Source organism: Grammomys surdaster, unplaced genomic scaffold (genome assembly GCF_004785775.1).
Source record: "Grammomys surdaster isolate TR1022 unplaced genomic scaffold, NIH_TR_1.0 458, whole genome shotgun sequence".
Taxonomy (NCBI): Eukaryota; Metazoa; Chordata; class Mammalia; order Rodentia; family Muridae; genus Grammomys; species Grammomys surdaster.
The window spans coordinates 630099-641260 of NW_021604877.1; the positions used below are offsets into that span (position 1 = coordinate 630099).

Genomic DNA, 11162 nt, shown 5'->3' on the forward strand with positions numbered 1-11162 from the left:
GGGAGGGGAGGGGAGGGGAGGGAAGGGAAGGGAAGGAAAAGAAAAGGAGAAAGAAAGAAGTTACAGGAAAAGCCATATATATATAATTCTAGAAAAACAATCTGTACTGACAGAAGATTGGTGGTTTCCCAAGACCAGTTTAAAAGGAAAGCTCTACTATAAAGAAACATGAAGAAATTTCTGAGTGTGAAATGTCTTGCGTGTGGCAGGTTTTCCCAGCTGTATATATCTATCAAAACTTAAGTGAAGTTTACTGTATATAAATTAGAGATAAATAAGGATGATTTTTAAAATATATTTTTATCATATGTACATTGGTGTTCTTCCTGCATGTACATATATATCTGTGTGAGGGTATCAAATCCTCTGGAACTCAAGTTACAGATAGTTGTGAGCTGCCATGTAAGTGCTTAGAATTGAACCAGGGTCCTTTGGAAGAATAGCCAGTGCTCACTCTTAATTTCTGAGACATCTCTCCAGTCCCAATAAGGTTGATTTAAAATAAAAAAATAAATAAATAAAAAAAAAAAGAGGCCCAGGAATATGGTTCTGTGAGCAAAAAAGCTCACCACACTAGCCTGATACCTGAGTTCAACCCCCCAAAACCCCAGTGGAATAAGAGAACTGACTTGTTTAAAATTGTCCTGACTTCCACACATCATAGAACACATAATAATCAGAATAATCATAACCATGATACATTTAAGAGGGCTAGGGTTATTGTTCAGTGGTAGAACACACTTGCCTCACACACCCTGGGTTCAACTCCTAGCACCATGAAAATAAACAAGCAAGCAAACAAGCTCCTGGAAGAGTTAATCCAAACCAGGCCACATATAAGACTCCTATAAGTTATATACTTGCAATCCCAGCACTTGGGAGGCTGAAGCAGTAAGATTTCCAGTTCAACAAAAACTTGGGCCAAGGAAGAAGACTGTTCCTTTTATTTAAAAAAAGGGAAGAAGAGTACGAAAACATGGGTCAGCAGTTAAAAGCACTTGCTGCTCCTCCACTGGACAGAGTTCAGTTCCCAGCATCCACACTAGGTAGCTCACAGGCAACTATGACTCCAGCTTCAGGAGATCCAACTCTCTTCCAGTCCTCTGCAAGCATCCCACGTAAATGCCATATATATATACCTACACATAAGTAATGAAAACAAATCCCCTTTTAAGGTGCCAATAGATGATGCTCTTTTATATATAAACTCACAATCAAAAAATATAAAATACTTGAGTAAGCTATTATGAAAGAATCAGTTATGGAATGTCAGGACTAACAAAATGCAGCTAATTGAATGATAAAGACTACACATTAACTTGCTTTAAAGTTATTACAGACAGACATGGAGAGATGGCTCAGCTCTTAAGAGTAACTAACTAACTGTCTACTATTCCAGAGAAGCCAAGTTCAGTTTCCAGTACCCATATAGTAGCTCACAGTCTTTAACTCTAGTCCCTCCACAGGCACTCCACTCTCATGCACACAGTCAGGAATGGCTGCACACCTTTAATCTCAGCACTTGGAAGGCAGAGGCAGGCAAATCTCTGTGAGTTTTGAAGCCATCCTGGTCTACAGAGTGAGTTCCAGGACAGCCAACTGTAGAGATACAGTTAAGACCTCTTGATACTTTATCATGAGGAACGGAGTTCAAATCTCAGCACCCAAATCCAGTAGTTCACAGTTGTCTGTAAGTACTGTCTTAAACTAGAATCAAAAACAAACAAACAAAAATTAAGAAAGACGACGGGAACACTGTAAGAAAGAAAATTCCAGCTCCAAGGGGTCCAACACCTCTTCTGGTTTCTTGAGCACCTACACAGATTTACTCATATACTCACACACAATAAAAATAAAATCTTCTTTAAAAATAATGAAAGATGAAATTTCAGCCAGCAGGATAAACAAATTAGATTTACGTATGTGGGCTATTAATGGCTTATCAGGTAAGGCACTACTGTCATGCCTGAAGGTCTGAATCTGATTCCCTGGGACCCTAGTGGAAAGAAAGACCCAAGCACCACAAGTTGTCTTTTTTTTTTCTTCTTTCTTTACTAGTTGTCTTTTGACCTTCACACATATGCCGAGGTACACGTGTGTGTACATATATAATTAAAAAAAAATAACATCATGTAATGAAATGCATAACACAAATGACAACCAAGAGGATCTTAAAGAGGAAGACAGGTTATCTACAATGAAACAGTAAATCATGAGCGTAGTTCTCAAAAAAAAAAAAAAAAGGCCAAAACTGAACATGATTAATTCCAACACTCAGGAGGCTGAAGCAAGTGGATCTTTATGATTCTGAAGCCATCTCTACATAGTAAAGGCCAAGCCAGCCAAAGCTCCATAGTGACACCTTGTCTCAAAAAAAAAAGTTCAAAAATGCAATTAAACCACATTTCACATGTGTTGGGAGAAAATAACTTAGAAGCCTAGTATCCAGCTAAACAAAACTGAAGATGAAATAAAAACATTTTTCAATAAAACAATGTTTAGCACTAGGAGACACCTAGACTCACTTCCCATTGCAGGAAACATCTAAAGGAGTAATGAATTTATTCAACAAAAAAGAAAAGAGCAAAGTGCCAGGAAAAAAAAAAAATGGCCAAAAACCAAGCAGGAAATATCCACAGGCACAACAGAGATGTACTTCAGAAGGAGCCTAGAAAGTGCACTTGCTCCCTAGCACTGCAGACAGAAAAATCAGGGTACAGGAGGCAGTTCAACACTGCGATGGATTTTCTTGCCTTTGGTAATGGTTTCATTCTTGCACATGCTCATTTTGAATCTGAACACTTCTTGATAAGCTTAGTGCATAATAGGTAAAAATCAATGGCCTCAGACTTTCTGGCCATCTATTCTTATCAATTATATACAGATATCAAAACAGCCCCTGCTCAGCTCAGTTTAGGCATCCCAACAATTCTACAATTCTTAGTTCAAGGTATTCATCTCACTCTCATATTTCACGAGTAAAAATAAACTTCCAAAGAGAAATGTTTCTTAGTGAGCCATCAAGTAAAATCTTGCTCTGAGAGAGTAGGACTAGCTTTAGACTAAGATTCAGACCTTACAATTACTCATAATGTGCTTGAACTTGGCCCAACAAAAGAATCCTTTGTGCTTCTTCCTCTAAAGGAGAAAAATACCACATGGAAACGGAACACTTACCCATTCCTGTGCCTGAAAGCTTCACTTGATCTGAATACTCATCGTACACAGACACAGTTAAGATATCCACAGGGCAGAAAGTCTGCCTACTCCTTTCCTTACCAGCAAAGCTTCCTGCCCATAACAGAGTTGTAAGAGTAGTAAGACTTGACAAATCCAGAACTTTGGAAACAAAAGACTAAGTCCAAAAAAAAAAAGAAAGAAAAAAGAAAAAAGAAAGATATAAATATGGATTAAGGCAAGCTAAGTAAATTATGTTTTCAGGACGCAGCTTCATCCCCATCACCACCATCAAAAAGGATAATGTTATACTGAAATTAAGACAAATACCATCATGAAAAAATGGGCTAGACTGCTTGCCTAACATGCACTGAGAGGCCAAACCTACTCCAGCTTGGGACCGGTCTCCATCTTAAAAGAAAAAGAGCCTGAGAACTTGACCTATACTCAAGTACCAGGAAGGACCCCATGGCTTGTTCTTTGCCTATACCCTACAGTTACTCCCAAGATATTTCCTAGCAACAGCCAATCAAGATTAGTCTGATTGTCTCAGCACCCACCTGTCAGCTTACAACAGTCATTCAATTAGATGCTTGCCAGGCTGTAAACCTCCTTCCTTATTCGCCATTTCCTATAAAACCTTGTCCTGCTGAGGACTCGAGGCTGCTTCACCCGCCCATCCTGATGAATCAGGGTCTGAGAGAGGTGAATCAACCTTGAGCTTGAGTTTGAGTTAAAGAGACCCTAACGCGATTACATCAGAATCAGCTCCTTGGTGGTTTTGGGATCTAGAGAACAGGCACAACATTTTGGTGTGTTGCCTGGGAAAGCCTCCACGACTTCCAGGACTACTGACCCAAAGGGTCTTGATATTGGTAATTTCTGTCTGAGTCTATGTCGATGTCGTTGTCGTTGTCGTTGTCGTTGTCGTTGTCGTTGTCGTTGTCGTTGTCAGTGTGTAATTCTGTTCCAGGTCTCTCTGCACAGCACTACAGTAACTTTTGTTCCAGACAGAGCGGCAGTAACTTTGGTTCTGGGCAGCACTGAGATAATTTTGGTTCTGGGTGTCAGCACTCTGGACTGTGTCATTGCCTGTACATAAACTGAGTGGTCCCAAGTCTGTCAGACTTGAGAATTGGCTTTGAATCTGTAATTGTGGTCAGAGGTTGCTAAAGCTGATGCCCTAGGAGGTTGCAACCACACGGGCCTGGAAGACATTCCAGACCCCAATCAGACATTGGTGTTTCAAACTGAGATTGGATGCTGGGCTAAGAGAGGCCACCTTCTGGTTATTTCTCCTTCTCTCCATTCAGAGAGAAGAATTTTTCTTGTGTTTTGGCTATTGTCCTCACTATCAGGACTAACTGTCTACCCTTGACTTTCTTATTACAGGGCAACTTTGACTCTGACGGATGCTAACATGGGACAAGCGCCTTTAACTCTACTAGAATTGTTTCTTAGCCATTTTAAGGGTGTTAAAACTAAGAGACGGAATCACTCTGTCACCAGTAGGAAAGATAAACTAACCACATTTTTGCAAGTCAACATCGGCTGGCCCCGGGAGGGATCCTTTGACTTGGGAAAGGTCCAAGGGATCAAGAAAGTCACTTTTAAACCCAAACTCAGCCACCCAGACCAGACACCTTATGCGGTGGTCCTGCAAAGCCTCCTAGAGGACCGGCCCTCTTGGCTTAAACTTTTCCTCCCCAGACAAAAGACAGAAGTTTTTCCCTTGACTAGCAAAAAGCCCAAGAATACGAAGGAAGAGACACTGGACCACCTGTCTCCTTCTGCACCATGCCTCTACCTGGTCCTCTAAGGAGGAACAGAGAAGGATATTATCTTTCTACCCCCATCTTCTTCTACCCCTCAGAGGAAACAGGAATTCAACAATACTCATGAACTACCTGAAGAACAGTGGACTTGAGAGTGGGCAGGGTAACACGCTCACTCCTTGTTGTACGTGAATGTTCCTATCTCCTCTTGGGGAGAGATTTGTTGACAAAAATGAGGGCACTACTACATTTCTTCCCAGAGGGAGCCAAACTGTTAGATTCAGAGGAGAAGCCTATTCATGTCCCAGCCACCACTCTGGCTGAAAAGTATCGGTTGTTTGAGCCCCTCCCCACCTCAGAGGAGAAACTGCCACTTGGCTAGATCGCTTCCCCAATGCTTGGGCAGAGACAGGAGGAGTGGGGACGGCTAATCATCAGACCCCAGTTTGGACTGAGCTCAAGAAAGGAGTGGAACCTCTACAGGTCTGGCAGTACCCCATGCCCCTGACTGCCAGGGAAGGTAGAACAACCCCTCCCCCATATCAGGAGACTATTAAATGTGGGATCTTGAGACCATCTCAATCAGTCTGAATACTCCCCTCCTGCCAGTTAAGAAGCCCGGAACTAACGATTATAGACTAGTACAAGACTTAAGAGAGGTAAACAAGCAGGTTATGGATATTCACCCAACAGTCCCTAATCCCTACACCCTCTTGAGTGCTGTTCCTCCTGAGCGCCAATGGCATATGGTGCTGGATTTAAAGGATGCCTTCTTCAGCTTACCCTTGACACCCAAAAGCCAAGACCTCTTTGCCTTTGAATGGCACAATCCAGAGTGTAGGATTAGCGGACAACTGAGTTGAACCCATCTGCCCCAAGGATCTAAAAACTTGCCTACCATCTTTGATGAGGCCCACCATGAAGACCTGAGTACAGCACCCAGCACCTTAACCTGACTCTTTTGCAGTATGTGGATGGCGTCCTGGTGGCAGCAGAGACAAAACAAGAATGCCTGAAGAGAACCCAAGACTCTCTGCCAGGTAAGGGAATTCTTGGGGTCTGCTGGATTCCGCAGAATACGGATAACAGGTTTTGCAGAAATAGCTAAGCCACTTTATGAGGCCACCAAAGGGCACCCTGAGAGCTCTGTGTGGACAGAGAAACATCAGAAAGTCTTCGATGCCTTAAAGAAGGCGTTAATTTCTGCACCAGCCTTGAGACTGCCAGATGTGACTAAGCTTATCTCTTCTTGGACAGAAGGGGTACTGAATCAGACACTTGGGCCTTGGCGTCAACCAGTGGCCTACTTCTCAAAGAAATTAGACCTGGTAGCCAGAGGCTGGCCCCCTTGCTTATGCATCATTGCCGAAACTGCCCTCCTGGTCAAGGGTGCTGACAAACTGTCACCACGCTTCATGCTATCGAAGGGGTATTTAAACAGCTCCCCTCAACCCCACCACCCCCATCCCCATCAATGACTCACCAATGCCAGTCTCATTACCAGTCTCTCTCCTCTTAAATGCCCCTAGAGTAACCTTTCAGGCCTCAACTTCCCTAAACCCAGCTACCCTGCTGCCTGACCCAGACCTCAACAGGCCACTACATGACTGCTTGGAAATTCTGGCCCGCATCCAGACCAGATCTCAAGACACCCCTTTGATGGATGCAGAGATAACATGGTTCACCTATGGTAGTAGCTTCTTCATTCAAGATGGACAGAGGTATGCTTCGACAGTGGTGGTCTCAAACACTGAGATCATGTGGGCAGAACCACTCCCGGATGGAACATCAGCCCAGAAAGCTGAATTAATAGCTCTAACCAAGGCATTAGAGTTGGGAAAAGACAAGAGACTTAACATCTACACAGATAGTCAGTATGCCTTCGCTACTGCTCATATCCACGAAGCTATTTATAAGGAGAGAGGCCTTCTGAAGACAGAAGGAAAAGACCATCAAAAATAAAGAAGAAATCCCCTCCCTACTAAGGGCCCTATGGGGGCCTAAACAGTTGTCTATCATCCACTGTCCAGGCCATCAAAATGAAAAACACCCCATCTCAGAGGACAACAACAACATAGATAAAACATCCCAGCAAGTGGCCCTAGAAATTAGGCCCCTTTTGCCTCTGATTGCCCTAGACACAGGAGACCCCACACTCTCCGACCAGCCCACATATACTATAGAGGATGTGATCTGAGCCAGGAACCTACCTGTGCCTCAGTGTCATAGGATGGTGGAGGACAGCAGACTGCAAACTAATTGTACCAGAGGAAATGGGTTTGCCTAAGCTCAAGCTTAAATAAAAGAGACAGACTCTACTATGACTGCTTCAGAATCGGCTCCTTGGTGGTATTTTCAGGCTTGTGAATGGGCACACAGCACCAAAACAAAACAAACCAGAAAAGGAAAAACAAACAAACAAACAAAAAGTTGAGTAACCTAAGAGTCTATTTCCTTAAGCCCAAGAAAATGCAACATTCAAGACATACAGTAATGGCCATGACATACTCAAATCTTGAGTAGCCATCAGAACAAATATATATTCACTACCTAGAAGGGCAGATAAATATGGAAAAGGACTCTAATAATAGAGATGACAAGTGTAGCCACAGAAGTAAGCAAAAGAGGTTACCTAGCAAGGCATGGCTCTGCACACCTTTGATCCCAGCACTCGGTAGGCAGAGGCAAGTGATCTCTGAGTTAAAGGCTAGCCTGGTCTACAGAGCGAGTTCCAGGACATTCAAGACTAAAAAAAGAAACCTTGTTTTGAAAAATACAAAAACAACAATATCTTACATTTGTACTCTTGTAGGTGCTTCCAAAAACAGTGTTATCTGATTTGCCTCTCACACCCAAGAAGTGATTAAGGCAGGTAAGTTCATAGTTTACATACAAAGTTCATAGTTTACATACAAAGTGCATCCCAACATGGTCCCTTCCCATCATTTACCTTCAGCGCTCAACAACCCCAAATATACCAAAACTCGAGCCAACTGCAACCCTTACTAAGGTAAACATAAACCTCTGGGTCCCTACCTATAAAACATGAACAAGGTTGTTATGTAAATTAAAAAAGATGATCCTTATATACCAGCAAAACATCAGAAACACTGGAAGCTAAGAAGATGCCACTGCTGCTGTCATTAACAATCATCTGGCATCTGGAGTAACAGCACCCTCAGGTACAATCCTTTGAATAATTTTACAACCCCCATGACGCCCTGTGATCCTCAGCCATATTACCACTAACAAGCCCCCAAACAGACCCATCCCCTCGAACACTGCCGGCTCCCACAAACCTGGCCCCCTGTAGGTTCTCCTTTCACCCTTGGTTACGAAGGAGAGCTTTCCCTCGCATCGGCGTAGTCAGCAGCACCCCCTCTAGGCCTAGCCATCCCGAGAGGGCCCAGGCCGCACGCCAGCCAAGGGCCCGTGCCGGTTACCTGGCCGCGCGCTGCTCCGCCGCTCAGCCACGAGCACGCTGGACCACACCTCACCTCAAGTTGTCTCTCGCACCGTGAAGACACAATTAGTTTAAACTATGATCCCGCCCCGTCTCGCCGCCCTCTCATTGGCCCCAGTCGTCTGCTGTTTACCGGGCACTCTGGTGGACCCGGGAAAAGGAAGTACAAGGGCCTCTGTAAAGGGAAAAGGGGGGGTAATACTACTTCCGGATCCCGGACTTGCCTTGAACTACAAATCCCAGCAAACCCCGCGGCCTCGGCGTCCAGCCCTGATGAACTACAAGTTCCGGGCCGCACCACGAGCACGTTCAACTGAGCCGTCTAGGGCGTGGTGACTAAGGTAGTTGCTATGGGGTTACGCTGAGTAACTCTTCAGGTAGTGAGACGCTGAAGCCGGAGGGTAAGCGACTGCGGGTGAGTTGGGCGGGAGAAAGGGCAAACTTCTAGGACACCAGAGCTCTCTGAAAGGAGAAGAACTCTTCAAAAAGAATAAGAACTTTCCCAAACGGGAACCTGAGATTCTCCCCCAAACCCTCATTCTCCTTCACGAGTGAAGACAACACTCGAGATAAACTGCGGGACTATGGATATCATACCTATACATATTTTGGCGGTGCTTAGGAGCGCCTCAGCGCAAGAATGGCAAGAATGGCGCTTTTCCAGTACAGGTGCCTCAAGTCCCAGACCGGGGTGGGGGTGGGGGGGGATCAGAAACGCCCTTGGGCATGGTATTGGTTTTCCTCGGAAGAAGCAGAATTTGCTTGACATGACATATCAGAGTAATTCGCGGTCCTTTATTTCTGGAGATGTAGGAAGTGACACGGGGCTTTAAAGTCGCCCCCTCCCTTTTTTTTTTTTTTTTTTTTAACTCTTCCAAGCAAGAAGACCCTTTTCAGGGAATCACTAGATTCCTCTTATCCACACATGTATGAGTGTTATCTATAAATAAGCCTCTTCTTCCTACACCCCTGCCTGATCAGCTTATGGAAGCTACAGTTTAGATCTTCATTTCTTCCACATTTCTTAAAAAATATTTAGTACATTTAGTAACTTGTCAAGTTTTTTTAACCTCTCTTTTTCTATTAAAACAACTCTATGAATCAATGATATTTATCTCCATTTCACAGATCGAAAAACTGAAACCCAGAGATAAGTGACTTGCCCAAGGCCCAAGGCCACTATTGACAACACTAGAAGTAGATTCTAGTTCTGTAAGGTCCAACTATCTCCATTTAGCTGGACCTGGCTGCATCTATAGCTTGTACTTGTCCCAAGGATTACATTAAACGGCCTGAGGGAAAATGAACCTGTGTGACCATCCTGAGTTCTTTACACTTCAACATGAATCAGTTTCAAATCCATCCTTGAAATTATTAATGAAGAAAGGAAACTAGAGACTGAAAGAATGGGAATCAAACACGTTTAAACAAAGCAAGAAACAGCTGACAGAACACCTGAGGTCTGAAGCTGCCAAGATTCACTGGCCCTTGGTACACTTACTGTTTTAAAGTTCTTCTGGGCTGTCTTCTGTTTCCAACCTCACTATACTATACCCTCCTCTTAGGGCTCATCAACAGTCACACCTTCATTTGCCACCTGCTCGTATCCAGCCAAGCCTTCATCTCTTAAGTTCCATATCTGTATAACTAACTAATCGTGTCCTTGACATCTCCTTCAGGATATATTTGAGATATGTCAAATTCAGTGTCTCTCTATGCACTGCAATCCTCTCTACCAAGCCTGGCTCTCACCCAGTATTCCCACATGTATGCAAGTCAAACCCCAAAGTATTATCCTTAATAACTCTTCCATTTCAAATGTAGTCCACTTAATACCTAAATGTCTTTTTCCTTATTGTGAATTGTATACATTCACATGTTTTGATCAAATCTACCTTTCCTCATTCCCTTACCTCCAAAGGTGGTGACCTTACTTCATGTTAGGCCTCTAAATGTCTTTAAAAAACAAAACAAAACTCACAGAGATCCACCTGCCTCTGCTTCCCCAAGTACTGGGATTAAAGATGTACACCACCACCACACCTAACTACAAGTTGTCTCCTCCTTCTCCTCCTCCTCCTCTTCTTCCTCCTGCTCCTTTTTTTTTTTTTTTTGACACAGGGTTTCTCTGTATAGCCCTGGCTGTCCTGGAAGTCACTCTGTAGACCAGGCTGGCCTCGAACTCACCAGTGCGGGTGCTAGGAACTGAACTCAGGCCCTCTGCAAGAGCACCAAGTAGTCTTGGCTGAGCCATCTCTCCATCTCCCACTGTTTTGTTTTAAAGATATGGTCTTCCTTTGTATCCAGGCTGTAATTTGTGCTCATTCTGCTTCTGACTCTAATAAGTCATTTTGATTCAGTCCTAGCTACCATCCTTCCTGCATCCTCTTCCAGATACTTTGCATACCTTAACCAAAGTAATTTTTTAAAATGAAAATCTATTTTTGTTCACTCTCCTTACTCAAAATTCAATATGTACCCTGTGGCTTCCTGCTGCTTTTAGAATAAAGAAGCAGGTCAGGGTGGCCTCTGCCCCCTCTCCAGCCTGTGCTCTACTGTGCTCTACTGTACTCCAGCCTGTGCTCTACTGTGCTCTATTGTACTCCAGCCTGTGCTCTACTGTACTCCAGCCTGTGCTCTCCTGTACTCCAGCCTGTGCTCTACTGCACTCTACTCCAGCCTGTGCTCTACTGTGCTCTCCTGTACTCCAGCCTGTGCTCTACTGTGCTCTACTGTACTCCAGCCTG

General features: G+C 43.9%; 2 protein-coding genes across 7 annotated transcripts in view; one reads left to right on the forward strand and one right to left on the reverse strand.

Moving 5' to 3' along the window:
* The window catches only part of Numa1 (nuclear mitotic apparatus protein 1), a 74819-nt gene extending 66342 nt beyond the window's left edge, over positions 1 to 8477 (reverse strand). The window contains exon 1 of the mRNA XM_028781503.1: positions 8396 to 8477. The gene's annotated coding sequence lies outside the window, so the exon portion shown is untranslated. The remainder of the gene's footprint in view (positions 1 to 8395) is intronic.
* A 206-nt stretch (positions 8478 to 8683) lies between these two features.
* LOC114632923 (leucine-rich repeat-containing protein 51) overlaps positions 8684 to 11162 on the forward strand; it is a 16687-nt gene continuing 14208 nt past the window's right edge. For 2 of the 6 annotated variants that reach the window (XM_028781536.1, XM_028781539.1), the window contains exon 1: positions 9779 to 9906. The gene's annotated coding sequence lies outside the window, so the exon portion shown is untranslated. Of the gene's footprint in view, positions 8831 to 9778; positions 9907 to 11162 lie in introns of those variants that run through there. The other 4 variants (XM_028781537.1, XM_028781538.1, XM_028781534.1 and 1 more) reach the window with 4 other exon arrangements.